The sequence below is a fragment of the Crocodylus siamensis genome, chromosome 4, assembly GCF_052110815.1.
Source record: "Crocodylus siamensis isolate JL-2025a chromosome 4, ASM5211081v1, whole genome shotgun sequence".
Lineage (NCBI taxonomy): Eukaryota > Metazoa > Chordata > Crocodylia > Crocodylidae > Crocodylus > Crocodylus siamensis.
In genome coordinates this window covers 11,435,657-11,453,057 of record NC_143398.1, presented here as the reverse complement: position 1 = coordinate 11,453,057, position 17,401 = coordinate 11,435,657, and the positions used below count along the sequence as shown (strand labels likewise).

The 17,401-nt window shown below is 41.1% G+C and overlaps 1 protein-coding gene across 17 annotated transcripts in view; it reads right to left on the bottom strand.

The window, feature by feature from the left end:
* The window catches only part of CELF2 (CUGBP Elav-like family member 2), a 618,606-nt gene that overhangs the window by 167,646 nt on the left and 433,559 nt on the right, over positions 1-17,401 (bottom strand). The window lies entirely within an intron of this gene.

The following is a 17,401-nucleotide window of genomic DNA, read 5'->3' as shown; positions in this document are numbered from 1 at the left end:
ATCATTTCCTTGTCCCCAGACTTCTCAAAGAAACCTGTGGTTCTGGGGTACATCCACTTCTAGGTGAGTGACTTGACTCACCTTAAAAGAGGCCTGATTTGCCGTCAGTGCTTTGTGCACAACTCAGCTTCTTTAAGCTGTGTCGAAAGCTGCTCACCCAAGAACTGAGGCATCTGGTGTCACCTGTCACTTTTGAACATCATGGCTTTGGATTATACATTCTTTATTTGACATTTATTCAGAAGAGAATGCCCCTATTGCTCTCAGGGGCTGAAATCTACACAGAGAGAGACCAAATCCTGTATTTTTTTACATGTTGAAAACACCAACGCTGGTGGGAAAAATCCCCCGTTTAATTTTCCTGCCTTAGGGCTATAACTCATGCAAAGACAAATTATTCAGTTTTCTGTGCTTCATCTCTTTTGAAGCATAATGCACCTCAACACATTAATATGCCCAAATTAACTTTTGCACTTTTCCCAGTTACTGAAGGGAGGAAAAAGTTGCATTAAAGGTGCACTTTAAAAAAAAAATGCTGAAAAATTTGATCATTGGTTTTGTGAAGTGTCTATGACGTGGCTCAGCAGGAAATGGGATCAACTCCATGCATGTATTAGGCAAAATTCCTAGTGGCTCCAATAAGACTTTGCCTAGATAATGGCCCATCCAACTCCATTACTTTTAATGTGCAAATAGCCTCATTGATCTTGTACTCTTTCTTTATTTCAAAGATCCTTCATAGATCACAACAACTCTACTGTGGCTGCTTGGGTGCTTGTGGAATTAATACCCCCACTTCTCAATTCCAGTGCAACGAATGAGGGAGAAATCATGGAGACGAACAACGACCCAGATCCTGTGTTCAATTCCATGTGAGCACCCATGCTGAGCCTCACTGAGCCATGGCCGTTATCTATATGGGTGCAGGGGTTTACCTGCACACAACGCTTGACAGCTTAATACGGCATAACTGCTGGGGCTTTTATGGTACTGGAGGTCCAATGAAATAATCATAATGATTCCCTTGGGCACTGAACATCACGGAATTGTTTCATGTGCATCCCTGTGCATGTGCATGTGTGTGCATGCACACACACATACTGGGGGAGATTTTCAAATCCTATCCTACAACATTGTCAACACAGAGCAGGCCACGAATTGCCATGTGTGCCTTTGAAAAATACCCCCATATGTATAAGCATAAACTTGCTCTACAGTTAGCTTGTTCTACCGATCTCTTAGATGGGTCTTTCTAACCATTCATGTATTTTGGATAGGAAGCTAAGCTTACTTTTCTCTTTTGATTCCTTCTGCATTATGTTTATATGCAACAGAGCTTCCTTTTTTTTTAAAGTTATTTCCTTCGCCCCTTTTCTTCCTCTGTCAACATGTACATGATTACCATGTCAGTTATTGTAAAAACTGGTATTTTTTGTACGATAACAAGCTGATTCCTGCATTGATACATTTTTTTTTTTTTGCTTCTTACCCAGAATAGTATACCAACGACACAGTTGGCATGTCTACATGAGTGGTTACTGCTCATTTATTTAGTGTTTGTCTAATCAATTTTAGTGATAGTAAATTAATCATACTTTAAAGGGTCTGATTTAAAAGGTCTGAGCTTCAGTTGATCTTTTTAGTGAGTCAGAATATAAGCGACTGAATTGTCGGACACGTGTTTCTTGGTTTGGGTTCTGCCACTGATTCTGTGGCAACTCTGGCGAATCCCACTGTGCTAGATCCTACTCTTCACTACCGATAAGCAAATGAAAGAACTAAATTTGGCCTTATAGACCTAAACTTGGACCTAAAGTTTATACTGCCTGCTTCCTGCAAGTCCCATCAGTGCTTGGTGATACCACCCGGGAGGTCATTCGTGGTAGTTCATCCTTGTGGTTCATCAGAGCCTGAGCCTGAAATCTGCAATTGGTAACACCTTTTCATTTGAGCAGATCTTCAGCAGACAGGGTGGAGTTTTGGGGCGTTGTCTGAGAAATTTGTTTTCTCACCTATTCATATTTTTTAGCAGTCTTGAAAATTCTGTTTTTTATTGTGACCTGCCCAGAGCCTCTTTTGGAGAGGGCACATAAGTCTAATACCTGGTAATGATATCAATAGGCTAGTAAATGCCTCCTGGAAGGAACGCCTCAATTCTCATCCACTCTGTTATGGAAAGATAGTAAAATGAATCTTTTAGCACTAGCCCCATGTTATCCTTTAGGGTTTTTTTTTTTTTGCTGTAACGTTTAACATGCTGTCGCCTCTCCCGCCCCCCGCAAACAACTAAGGCAACTGAAGACAAAGAAACTGAAGAAAACAACAGAGGGCAGGAGGAGAACTCAACCCTTTTATTAAACCAATCACTAAAGTATACTCCAAGGATGCACTGAGAATCACAGCCCTACGAAAACAACTGCATTAACGTTCAACTATTGCACAGCCTGTTTTAGGGAAGGGAAAAAACCTCCCAGCAATCCGATTTTTGAATTAGGTGAATGAATGTTGTGATCCGCTAGTAAAACCCCTCAATTTAGGAAGGCCTCTGGGAAACCCCAATCTTTACTTTCACTTGCTGGGAAAACATTCTGTATTCAGATAAGACCCATTCGTCAGCAATGATAATAGGCCCTTTTGTTGCTCGGTTTTGCCAGTGCGCAGGATACAGCACTCAGCGGAAGTGGCTCAACTCCTCCTCCCCCATCCTCCCCCCGCCCAGCCCTGTTACTCAGGAAATAAAGCACAAGAAAAACCACATGAAACTTTCCTTCCAAGAGAAAACAAGCCTATCGTCTCAAAAGCTTAAGGCCTCTACGATTTCTTGAAGGCACAAGCACAAAGGGAGCCTTGTCTAGGGGACGCTAATGAGAGCGGAGTCCCATGACAATTGCTGTCAGTACCCCGATGATATATAAAAAAAACGAGGTTACGTGGGCAGCTGCCTCTGCACTGCAGCGTGTCCCCCCTCTATGGCCAATTTAGCCCACTGGACTCGCAGGTGACCCATCACGTCATCTTAATCACTGACAAGGTGTCATCTATATTGCGGAGAGCAGCCGGAGGGCACAGATGAAGCCAGTGAGTGGCTGGCTGCTTGTGGATGCTGCCGGAGCATCCTCGCTCTCAATTTGTGCCAATTTTCCTTCTAATAACCCATCTACTGTTCCATCATTTCGGGAACTTGACAGGGTCACTCTTCCAGGAGCTAGAGATAGTTTTAGTATCACTTCTGTTTAAGGAGCAGCACCTTAAAAATTAGTCACCCCCCCCCCAACTTTTGAGAGCACCACATCTACCAGCGCCGATATATGTCTAATTAGCGAACAGTATTTTGAATCCGGATCCCAAAGCAGATGAGCCTTTAGATCCTAGGTAGAGCAGGCTAGTTACATTAATAACTACCCAACTCTCGAAGGTCAGCGAGAGGTAGAAAGCAGGCCCCAGGCGCTCGCTCCGGACCCATTTCTTGGCTTTGTTTCTAGGCCTGATCAAACCATGATCCCTCTCCATCCAAGCCTCTTCGCACTCCAATTATTTAACTCCCCCCCACCCCACACACATTCAATCCAACAAAGCTGTGCTTAACTCTGAACATAGCCCACCGCCGCGCTCGACCTCTCTGAGATACACGCACACTGAAAAAAAATGGGAACGGTAAAAAAAAAACAACAACCCCAGCTTATAAACAAGCAGGCGAGTAAATGCATTCAACCACCGTGGCCTTCACAAGCACTGTAGTTAGCAGCGGAAGTAGTAAATATTTATATTGGGGTACTGCCCATGCTGGGATCAAGGACCCACTGTTTGGGTGCTGAACAAACACAGAAAAGGAACAATCTTGACCTGGAAGCCTTGCAGCGTTAACACCACTGCTAACGTTAATGTGTTAAACATATAAAATGCTGTATCTTTAAACGATATCATCATAGGTTTTATAAGCATCCTTTACCTGGAAGACTCCCAAGGTGATTTACAAGCCTAACATATACAGGAACGACTCCATCCTGGAGTGACAAACAGCAGCTGTTTAACGACACGCAACATTGCCAGACAAAAATTGAAGCCAGGAAGTGAAGAACAATACTATATCCAAGTGACACAACCGGGGAGGCGGTGGGGGAGAGTTCATAGATACAGAACATAATTACCTAAATTGGATTTTGGCCAGGACAGCGGGGGACACCAGGGGTTGACATCTCTGGCAAAATCCCCCCAAAAGCGCATATGATCAGGGCTGTTTCATGAAAAAAAAAAAAAAAGACATCTCCAGGGGGTTGTTGTCCCATCAGCACTTTAAAAGGGCGATAGTTCAAAACAGACTGAGGAAAAAAGGACTTTCCACATATTATCACCAGCTCTTGTAGCTCCCTGCACTTTCCACAGTAGATGCTTGTAAGAAACACCTTCTTAGTTTTTTCTCAGTAAGCCAAGGAACACGTAACTACAAGCAAACATTGAACAGCTTTGACACCGTGTCTAATTAACACGGCAGCACACTGCAGGACTTTCAATCCAGTACATGCAATATAATGTCATACTCACAGAGTACAGTCCCCCCCACTCATTGCCCAAATTCTCTCTCTCTCTCTCTCAACTTTGCTCCTCTATCAGTGCTAGCCACACGTTTGTGAATCAACCTAACAGCTATGAAGGATTTGCAAGGCTATCACCATGCCACACACCAAAGCCAGTTGCAACATCTTAGGAAGGAGAAGACTCAGACTCCTTCTTCCCAAACATCACCCAATCTTTTAGCAGAGCAAGGCTAACAGGTGAGCAACTCTGAATCTGCCCAGTGGGGAGCAACAGCACCGTCATAGCCATTCACTATTTTCTACTGCAATTTCTGTGCTAGACATCCAATGCTGAGAGCCAGTTTTTTGGGGTTTTTTTTTGCTTTCCATTAGTGCATTGTTAGCCTGCCTCTTGCCAAAGTCTAATACTGTAACCACCAGGAGTTAGTGTAATGTATGATCAATGTAAAGGTATTTTTTTCTTCACCTTTGCCTTCAAGGTCTACCGAAAGTATATGCAACAACACCAGTGCTCAGAAAAGATAGATGAGAATGGAATCCCTTTAATAAGACGAGCATTCAAAATCCACAGAAAAGTCATTGAGTAACTGTATGCGTAACTATATCACAGGGTAGACTGCTAGACAAAATATGCATTGGAAATACCTCCGAGTTTTACTGAAAACTTAAGGATACCTGTGCGTTATCCCTGGTAGATCCAGGCTTGGATCACACAGATACACATTTTTATTATGGTTGTTGCTATTACACAGGTCCTGAAGAGACCAGGGAAAACCCCAGTGATCTTGATACTATCTGGACTTTATTCAATTGATTGTGTAAATTGGAGCCTGTACAGTCCTGTAGTATAAGGTTTCACAGTTTCATAAATGAGCTCTGCGAGTTTGGCTGATTGACCCAAACCATAAATGTCTGCCCCTACATGGCCATAGCCAGACACGCAGGTCGCTCCTGCACGCTCAGCTGTCCCAGGCGGTTCAGCTGATATGGTACCTCCAGCTCCCCTAATGCACTGCAGCAATCCCAACCTACTCCATATGGGTTGACCTAAGGCCAGGATTTCAGACTGAGCTTTGAATGCCCTGGGTTTGTGTCACATTAAAATCTAGAGGTTACCGTTATTTTAATGTTACGTTTTGGAGAGGGAATGTTCTTAAAATTGTGCAGTCACCTAACAGGCTCGCAAAAAGCTTTGTGCATCTGCTCCATCAAATCTTCAGGGGTGAAATGATTATAACTGGGAAAATCCAGAGTTACAGACTTACCAGTCCTCAGCTCTCACTGTTAGCTGTTCATACATATTCATTAGTGAGTGAACTGCCTCATAATACACATTGCAACACTCTGTGGGTGCATGCATGCTATATATAGAACTCTAATTACACAGGTATATAGCATAGAGATCCTTTCAGATCCAAGTGTCTACTGAGCATGCTAATAAAATAGCTTTGCTAGTTCATTCAAGAGTGGAAATACAAACGCAACATCCACACTTGACCAGGTGCGATTTTCCCACTGGTATGAGCCTGTGAGAGATGGGGCACCAGAACTGTGCGAATCCTAACCTCTAAACTCTACTACAGCTGCAGATAATGGAGAAGTTCAGAGTTCATGTGGCAGAGACCTGCGAGTCAGGGGCTGAAGATCTGAATGACTCCAAGTCTATTAAATTAAGACTCTTCTCACCTTTTGAATTGGGGATCCTATTATTAACAATGTCTGAAAGGATCACTACCTTATGCCCCTTCTCAAAACTGACTTCCAATGCAAGTTCACCACAATTAAGAGGGCTAGATAAATACTTCTGTTGCCCTGATTACTGTACAATATTTGCCTGTTTTGCTCTTGGATACCCTCTCCTATTATGTCTTCAAATGGGGACTGTAACCTCTTCAGTGCAGACTTAGCTTAGAAGATCTGCATCACGTTTCATGTGCACAAAGGGACGTTAGTCAGGGCTTTTAGGCATTACTGCACATCAAGTCATGACTTGTATAACAGTGCACATGTGCTTCTGCCATTATAACTTTGCTTTTGGAACAGATTTCTTTATTTTTCTAAATGCAGAAGCAGGGTAAATTAGTCCAGGTGGGCACTGCATGAACACGGTTATACAACTTCTGGTAACCAAACCTGTTCTCATATCACTACATGGCTTTACAATGTTTTGAGGTAGCCAACCACATAATAGTAATTGGCAGCAGTTATTAATGCTGCACTTTCCTAATTAGACCCATTTACAATCAGCAGTAGTACTTCATTGTGGCAGGAAACATTTATTGGCATTAATATATTTAAAAAAATATATTATCCAATTACACCTCAATTTCCTACATTTCTGACATGCCAGCTACCAAATTAGAATAGCGTTGTGCACTCAAAATTCAGCACACGTAAGAGCATCTGTTTTCTTGTCAACAGCTTCACCCTCTCTCTACTGCTTCTACACACTTATTGCTCAACATTTGCTAAGTTCTTACTCAATTCCTGTCCTCGCCTTACTCAGAAGCCCACAGACAACAGAGACATGTAGGTTTTTACATATATTTTTAAAAGGCGATAACTACCAAATGTCAACTGTAATGATTTTTCTTTTTAGAGTGGCCATTATCAATGTGGTATGCAAAGGTTTTCACGAATTCTCTCAAGTCGTAGATGACTTGTCACATCTGAAAAACGGGAGGTGGGCGGGACGGACCACTGAAATATTTGCTTTACAAAACGGCATGCTGAAGCCAAATGATTATTGCAAGAAATACATTAGAAGCCAGCACATTTCAAGATTGGCACAGACACACGCAAACCAGCTTACTGCTGAGCTTTACGAGATGTGGAGCGTTATGCTAATAGAGTCCAAAAACATATGTCAAAAAACAAGGGAGCCAACAACTCGCACCTGACCTTGCTGCTTTATCAAAATTGCTTCCCTAAGAGTGAAACGGAAGCGCACAGAGGTGCTTGCACAAAGTGCAGGGTCTGGCTCATTTAGCCATGGTTATTTATGTGAATCCTGAAATTTTCAAGGAAAATTCATTTCAGTTTCCTTACAATTCTCCAGCCTGCTCCTGGCCCCCAGCCCCTTTAAAAATATGAATAAAAATAGGATTACTTCCAAAAGTATAGTATAACTGTAATTCTAGGAGGTTGAGCATTATTACACCAAGATCCTCCCTCGCTGATTTTTTTTTAAAGCCATTCCTTCATTTTTTGACACCACATCTGCCACACAGAATGCAGATGATCATTTGTTTATATATCTGTCTAACCGCCTTTTCCAAACACAGCCAGGTGGAGCCTTTCAAAATCAAATTAATTTCAGATTAATTCACTCTGGACCCACTCCAGTTTCATGACTCTATGCTTTGAGGCACCAGCTAAATTGATTTAGAGTCATGAACTTAAAGAGCTCAACTCCTTAGGTATAAGGAGGGGGGGGGGAGGAAAAAAATCTAGCACAAGATCTTTCTTGCGTACCAAAAAAATGTCAGCATAAGTTGCTGCTATTTCCAAAAAAAAAGCCAATATAGTGCCAAAATCATCCCTAAAGAATTTCATATTTCATCCAAGAAGACATCATAGTGGAATTTACATCTTCAGGTCTTTAATGTCTCTTGATGAATCTAATAAAATTTAGCACTATAATTAAACACCAGAATAAGAAATGCTGAAACTTTTTGCAATAAATAGCAGTTACACTAAAATAGCAAACAGGTAACGTTAAAAGTCTCAAGTGCACTGGATTCATCTAAGGAACTATAAACTGAGTGGGCTTGCATGCTGTCAATCCTCTCTGGATGCCTTTATTATCTCACTTGTTTCAATTGCAATTTGGGTTTCCATGGAGATGGCAACAGTCAACTCTGGAAAATTATAAGATAAATGTCAGGCAGTGATAACGGTGTTAATGAAGCTTCATTGACAAGCAGCACTATGCTTCAAATAATAAGCATATTTCTATTAGCATATGTATAACCTGGCCAGGAAAAAAAACAACAGGAGACAAGAATCCTAAAAATAAAATAAAATAATATTGTGTACGTGTGTGTGTAATGTATATAAACCTCTGTGCATTTGAAATGAAATTCTATGAAGAATTCCTAGTGAATAGGAAAGATGTTGGCTTTACCTTTAATTGCCTGGTTCCTTTAGAAATTCTTGCTCTCTGCTATCATTCCAGAAGATCACTCTGCTGACACACACTGACACATTTTTGCACAGTATGACACTTGTTTCCTTACAACACGAGGTTGGAACGATCCGTTTTATGTGGCACTTAGAAGCGTGTTTTATATGGCATGAATACAGCTGGTGCAAGCTGTTAACCAGAAAGAATCTGACTGGGGGGGGGGAGAAACTCCCCGACATACTGTTGTAATCCAGGTTTGTGTGGCTAGCCCCTCACTAATCCATGCATGGCAAGTTTAACAGGCAGAGGATGCTTCCACATCTGCATTTAGCACATAGCAATGAATTCTGGTGCAGCACATGGAGCCAGGGTGGAGCAGCCCCGGTGGGCAGGAGTGGAGCAGCTCTGGCTCAACATGCTGCAGAGAAGCGGGCAGCCAGTCACTGCACCCTCATGCCCCAGACAGCCCCAGTCGCCATCTACATGTGTGTTTTAGCACATGTAATTACTGCTGCAGGACAGGACTTGTCCCAGGCAGTACTATCCTACAACAGAGTTAATTAATTTACTGCACCCTAATATAGGCGCATGTGTAGACAGCGATGCCTTACTGCAGAGCTAATTAGCTCCGTAGTAAAGCGCACATGTAGATGCACCCAGAGATGCTTACTCTTGGCATCCCATCGAGTGCTCTGGATTAACTCCACACTAGCTGAGCCTGTTGATGTCACCAGAAAAAAAAACCTTCCAGTCATCGTAGAAGGATACAGGCCGACTTTCTGCTTTCTAAACATGGAATAGGTTTGTGAGCTGGAGCTCAAAGAAGTGACCGGAGTGGGAATCTACAACCCCAAAAAGAAGGGGGCACTAAGCAGTATGCTTCACTTGAATATCAAAGCATTTAATTAGGCTGGTGTGGGGGTGAGATTTTATAGCCAGGGAAGGAAAGTGAAAAAAGTGTTACTATCCCAGGACTTGTTCTTTAGCAAGAAAAACCCAACAGGGTGGGCTGGTGCATATATTTTTTAGTAGTTTCCCCAAATCACTTCTTCCTTGGCCTGAATCTGTGTGTCTTCCAAATCTGAATACATATATCAGCTGAAAGCCAGGAGTCTGCTAAACAATATTTCCATTAGACTGGTCCTTACTGCTACAGGATTCCATGGGAGTACATTTGCCGTTATTTTCACTGGGAAAAAAATACGGTTTTCTAACACTAGGAAAGCTCTGTGGCTTTATCTCTCTGGGCCCCCTCCCCGCCTTCTGTCCGTGTATAGTGTAATGTGCTGGAGGCAGGCTGCATCCTTTTGCATATGCAGCTCCTGTACAGGGGAGCAGGTGCGGGCTCTTGGTTCTACTATTGCAGAACAAACAGAGCAAACAGGAACGACAAAATTGCAATGCAGCAACAGGCTAGGTATAACGAGAGAGAAGGAAAAAACAACTTTCAAACAAATATCAAACTCCTTTGGCTTGGATGTCTCTGGAGATCCAGGTAGGAAAATAAGCCTTGTTGTTTTGGTTACTAGCACTTTGGGAGGTACCTAGATGTCACAGAGATGGATGCCCTTGTAAGAAGAGAACTAAATTGAATATCTGCCCACAGGATAGGAGTCTTGCTGAGTCTTAAGAGAAGCATGAGGGTTGCTAAGGAAGGCCCGGTATTTTTAGTCCCTTTCCAGTGCCCCACGGGTGGTCTCTACCACTCTTGCTTCTTCCATCTTCTCCAATTTAAAAACCAATACTTGATCGACTGTCCCAGATCACTGGTCACGAGCGAAGCCAACAATTAAAATGAAAATAAAGAGAAATTACACAACTGGTCTGAGGTTTCAGCAGGACTAAACAGCAAGCAGAATTTTAGGTTTAACTGCCCTGATCACATTGTGTATGAGAGAATTTTGACATCAAGTAAGAGATTATAGTGTCTTGTGTAATTATCATTGAAAATTTAAGCATTTAGGCTGGATGTTCCAAAGCACATAGGGGAGTCACGGAGAACAATGCCTATTGACTTTCAACATCCTCCTTGATCATTTTGGTGCTTTTGAAGTTCCTTGGAGATTGATTCTGTCAGCCTTATTCATTTTGAACAGTACATTATGCTGCAGATAGTTCTATTGATTGCAATGAAGTCTTTTCATGGAACAAGGTATGATGCAAAATGCAGAAACGTGAAAGTTAACCATGGGCTCTTGAAGGGTATAAACATTAAGATGGTACCTCAACTCAGTGGAAAGTTATTAGAGTCTCATTGCCCAAGCAAGCAGCCATGATGAATGAGTTACAGTTGGGAAAGTCTTTTTGGGTTTTTTAAAATTTTTTTATCAGTAAATCCTACTAGCATATTGAGTCTAACTTAAGTAATTTTTAACAATAATGGAATACGTGCAAGACAGAAGCAAAATGCCTCTGCCCGCACTGTAGCACGACTGGCTGTCTCCATAATCTTCATGTTAGGACCTCTAAATTCTACTGGAATGTGTTTTCTAAACCCTTCATAAAGAAATAGTTTTCATTAGTATTACAGATTGCCAAAGGTTATGTTTTTACACCAGTGGACATGATGGTTCCACAAGAAATAACAGTTAGCCAAAGGATCTCTGGGTTTTACTGTAAACTAAACAAGAAGGTATAGTTATTATGCATAAGATTTTGCTAGACTATCTTCTATTTATTCTAATCCTGCCATTTAAGTTACTTTATTTCCTGGAACAATGCGTTAGCAATATTACTTGGAGGCTTATGAAAAATACACATACAATAAAAGGGAAGCCTCTCCCCCGAACATCTGCCACCTTAAAGACATTATTAAAAAAAGCACACTGACAAGAAGTGCATTATCATCCAATAAGAAACGTAGCTTACCACTAAAAAGCCCAACCATGACCAAATGCTCTAAAATTCTCCCCCAAACCATATGGCAATAATTTAGGGAAACACTTCTGATTTCCAAGTTAGACTTCCATGGTCTATTTTGAGTTTCCATGGTGTTCTGAGCAAGTTTAACAGCAAGAAAACATTAGACTTCAACCATTATGGAACTTCTTGCCATTTGACCAGAAAACGTGCCTTAAAAGTTTGACTAAGTACTCCAGGGTCATAGTAAATACTTGCAGCATTGGGATTTTAAAAGGATGAGGTCATTTCACTATTATATGGAGAAAAGCTTATCATGGTGGATTATCATTTCCCATAGGTTTTCATTAACATTTGAAGAGAATTCAGGTCTTGGAGGACTCTTTGGCAGCTTTCCAGAAGAGATACATACATGGAACATGCAAGGGAAGGAAAAAGAAGAAAAAAAGATGCAAATACCAGATGGGGCTGCTAACCACTGTTTCAAATGCAAATTCTTTTAGTTTAAATTTACGCTGTGTAAGAGAGAAAAAAAAAGATAGATCTTCACGGATACATCTTGAATCTCATTATAACTTGTTCAACCTGAGAAGTCCTAAATTTAGGGTTTCATCAGCCTTTACGTTAGCCTGAAATACGTTGCGCTTCATTGAAGTCTCCACTAATTGTGTCATGGGGTTAAGGAGTTACGAGGGAGGGGAAAAGACTCATTTGTGATGACAAGACTTTGGAGAACTGAGGACTTTGTTCTCTCACACTATCAGCACTCTTCCCCGGCATCACTTTTTACAAGCCCCATCCTTGTATCGCTGTTGTGATCTTCGTTTTTACAGGTGATGAAACTCAGGTACTAAGTAGTACAATAACTTGTTTGAGTATATTCAGAAATTTTTTCTTTTGTTGTAATGGCATGCAAACACAGAAGTTTTGACACTCAGGCCCCTGCACCAGCTGGTGTGCACCACAAATGACTGCACCTACACATTGATTTTAATCTTTTGAGGATTGATCCTTCATCACTGAAATTAATGGGAGTTGTATCATGGGAGCACGGGTAGATCTGTAACAGACAGAACACGTTAGGACCACTGAGCGTGCTGACGAAGCTTACCGGTGGTTTAACTCAGAGGAGGCTATCTGTGGCTCATGCCAACACAAGCACTCATGATAAATGGGTTCCAGCTAAGCCGGTCATCTATGAACGTAGAATGGGGAGATTTACTCGAGCAATTTCAAATTCACTAAGAAGGGTATTACTGACAGATTATTTTAAGGCACGTCAGTCGTTTTTTAAAAAGGAGGTTTGACGTAATTCTCCTGATGGATAAGCTCATGGAGGAGGAACACCTAAATGGGTTAAAAAAAAAAAAAAAAGGAGAAAGTATTGCTGGTGGGCAGAGCAAAGGTCTGGGAGCTAAGACAGATTTGAGCTCCCTTCTTGGCTTTGTCACAAATTCTTGAGTTTGTCACTTTGCCGCCCTGCGCCTCATTCTCCCAGCTCTGTGAAGCGCTCTAAGTTGTAGAGGTGAAATGTGCTATAGAAATACCAAACTGGCCGATTATTACAACATGGCTGGAAGACTGTTTTGTCCTTTCTTTTAACTTGGATTCTGTAATCGGTCTTTAGTCAGAACATTTGAAATGTAAGCAATACAACAGAAGTGAAACACTTCTAAAGAAATACCATCTGCATTTCAGTAGCATCTCAAAAGGCCGCAAATAAAGACTGTTTTGCAAGCAACAGACAGATCAATTAAGACCAGAACACACCAATAGTACATTCAGACGTTGTGCCATGTTTTACACCCAGAGGACTTGGGTGTAACCCCCCCCATGCGCACACACACACACGTCAGGCTCCCTATTTACCTCACTTCTTTGGTGTACAATCTATTTGCTCAGAACGAATTAGGACTCCCTTCTTCCAAATACTAATTGTAACAAACATATCCCTCCTCCTCTGTGGTTTACTTTGTGTGTTGACTGGCCTGTATAAACAGCTGCCTTAATCATTCGTACAATGCCTTTGCTCAAAACATGGTCCTAGGAACTGAAGTTCTAGTCCCAATTAGGTCAAAGCTATGTTTGGAGGATGATTTACTTGCTGAATCTGGTTTAGAGGCTTCTGGCTCAATTGCCCCCAAAGCTTGTAGGCCGTTCTTGTGATAATTTGCATCAAACAGCCCACATCTCCACAAAATCAGCCAGAAAACAGCCCCTTGTCTGAGCTATCATCTTCAGTCCATCCTGCACCATCTAATGCCATGAAGCATTTTGAGACAGAGTTTATTCAAAGGATGTCATGCCAAATAAAGTTGCACTGTAATTTCAGTAGTCCTATAATAGCTAATTGGCATGCACTAAGGAAACCAATTTTCAGTTTGTGTGTAAAAAATAATCATTACATAACAGTTTGCAATAATTACTGCTTTTAATAATTATTAAAAGTTTGTCAAGCCTCCAACAGTGTCTTATATAAAAAGCTGGGATTAGCAAAAAGATCTATCTATCTATAAAACTAAAATTATATATATATATATATATAGAACCACTATTAACCACAATTACACACACACACACGTGCTATCTGAAAGGCATCATTGTGGTAGATGTTTTAGGGGTGTTTTAGGGGTATGTGCATACACACCCCTAAAACATTTACCACAATGATGCCCTTCAGCTAGCTTTAGTATTTCAGGATGCAGACAGTCTCATGCAAAAAGAAGCAGACTGCAACACTTTCTCTCGGCCATATGGAGCAATAAGAAGCTTAGAGAGTCAGCAAAAGCATTGCTCTTAGGAGCGCACAGAGATACATGAGTGCATGTGCCACTCACAGTTAAATCAAAACAATATATCCTTGAGGAGTCATTAACTTTAAATCATAGCTTGTGCTTTCTAATCTTGTAAGGAAAATGAGCTTTTTTTATACGGGGGATATCAGTACAAGTGAGATTTCAAGTTTAGGACAATGAGGCAAGAGGGCTTTTATGCATGTAGTGTACCGCTGCTGAGGAATTATATACCGAGTCTCATTAATGACCTCATCTACTAGGAAAGGATAACTCAGCCATGTTCTGTATTTTCCTGAACTGAAAAGAAGGCCCCACAGCCAAACTGTCATTTCTAATCATTGTGTTACTTGAGTGTATTTAAAACAAGTGATTTTTTTTTTTTTAAAACACTGCAGCTATATGCTGGCTTGTAAGAGTATGAACTGCCATTTCTATCATGTAGCCAAGTGACAAGAATAGCATTTTTACCCATTTCTTTCAATAATCCATGTAAGAAAATAGTTTGAACCTCATTCATGATCCAAGTTGATTTTATTTATTTATTGCTGCAGTCTTTTTTAGGTCACGGATCAAACGTGATCCTCTTTCCTTTAACACTTTCCCATCAACTATTTTCACCATAAGACAGAGTAGCAATCCAGTTGCTAAGAACTCATTACAAAGCAACCATGCAACCACAGAATATCCTTTTTCCAACCACAAAATATCCTTTTTCCTCCCCTTCTTTCTTTACGGCATTTTTTTTTCTCCCCCTGGGCAACTGGTCTGAGCAAGATCCTGCTTTACATTCAGGAAAGCCAACAACAGAACTGCTTATAAGGACAAGCTTAGCACGAGAATGGGATTTTCTAATGACTACAGAAACTCCTGGGGCCCTTCATATTAAAAAATATGAAGGAAGCAGCCTTGGTTTTTAATTACTCCTAATTCTAAATCTCATGGTCTTAAACACAATAGCTCTTTCAACTTAAAAAAAATGAGACTAATCAGTAGTAGGAGCCCCTATGCAACTTGCTAGTCCTCTGATGGCACTGTAGTGTTTGCACTGCTATAATTTTTCAAGGTTGACCAATGAGTCAGCAAAGCCAAGATGACTTACAAGCATTAAAGCATGCAACTGAAATGGCTTTTCATATACACTGCCGGGTGGATTGGAATTAGCAAGGGGAAATGAGTACAAGGCAAATATCGTAAGGGCAGAGAGAGGCAAATAGGGATTTGAGTGAGATGGTGTTCATTTCTGAATAAATGAGCCTCAGATGTTGAAGTATTTCTGGTTTAATGCAGCCCTCTCACCAACCAGGTAGAAAATGGAATGCAAAAATGCTGAAATTCAGTTGCTACGGCAAAGCAGATATTTCATTCATTTATTACGCAACACACTCCCCTCTTCGCATCCTAACAATATCCCTGCCTGGCGCATGGATCTGCAACGTGGAAGGCTGGGTCATTCAGCTAAATTGTAAAACTGGAGCCTGGCGGGCCTGTAATTAAAATTCCTTGGCATTGGAAAAGAAATGAAGCTATTTTAAGTGTCTTGTCTAAATCTAAACATATGTAATTATATTCTGATTCCTTAACATTTCCATGCAGTTTCAGTATGATACATTGGGGGTTTTTTTTTTTCTAGATCTTCCTAGATTATTGTGTATAGATGCACTTCATATCTGTGTAACTGATAACCCAGAGGCAACTACGTCAGAGGTGGGTAAAGACAATCCTGGTACGTGTACAGTTCTTTGAAATGTGTTTAGACGCTTAAGCAGTGAAGAGCTATAGATATGTCAGAATACCACTATGGCTGGACCAAAAATAAGGGAATGTCTTTTTGACATTATAAAGTGGTTTCAATCCCTTCAACCCCTTTATACAAAAAAATTAACTGATCGGCACTGATAAGTTTGATAATGCTTCCCATACACTTTTTAACTATAAAGACCCTAAACTGATATCAATGACAAAAAAGTTAAGACTTGGTTGTCATGAACACAATCTGTTGAAGATTGGGGGGGGGGGGGCAACAAAAAATGAATATTTTATGACTAAAAAATGCTGACCAGTGTTTAATAATATACAGGACAAAACCCTCTCCAGTGTGCTAGATACATCATTTGCATTTCTGCAAATGCTAAATCAAAGTTTATCAAGCCTCTAAAACCTGAGGAAATGGATAACAAGGGGAAGTGACAGAGTATGCTCTGGTGATTAATTAAGACATATGCAACATTTATACAGTTATAAATACCACAAGGATTATCACTGGATGCATCAAAATCTGGTCTTTGGTTTAGATTACCTCATGCCACCAACCATTCATTTTATACAGGGCTGAAGAATCCTTCAAACTTTCTCTTGTCTCGAGTATGGACTACCTCTCTAGGGATAAATTTTGTAAATGGGATTATCCAATCAGGAGGCTAGTGTTATCCAGGCCCTGTGGGGAGAATGCCAAAACTGTTTTGCCTAACCAGTGAATACTAACCGGTGTTCAAATGAGTCACAGCTGCTTAAAAACACGGTTACCACATATCAAAACCACCGGCTTTTTTCAGCACTCATGGCCAAGGGAGTAGAGACCGACGGGGCCTCTGGAGCAATGGCATGGGTCACCATTCACCTGGACATGCCAAATGCCCCTTTCCGCCTCACAGGGCATGGATCTCATGTCTGGACACTGTCCCTACCACAAGTCATGTCCCCCATGGTAGAGCATAGCCACCCCCAGGATACGACCGCCTCTCACACGAGGTTGCTTCAAGTTTTTGTCTCATCTCTATGCATATCGATTTGTTCCCATGCTCATGGCATAATTAAAAGTCGTTGAAATCAAAGGCACATTCCCTTTGATTTCGGTACTCTCTGCGCTGGCACCAAAAGACCCTAATGCTCTTTTACTGAATTAAAAGATCAACTCCATTAGCTGGCACTGAACAAGAGCTTTTCACTCTTAATAGGCCCTAGGGGATGAAAATGATCATTTGCACTAAACTAAATGTACCTCTAGTTGAATACAGCATTGCCATTCAGTCTAAAAGGTAGTCACACCAACCGGAGTGGAACTACTTCTATTAGTAGAATAACTTGAG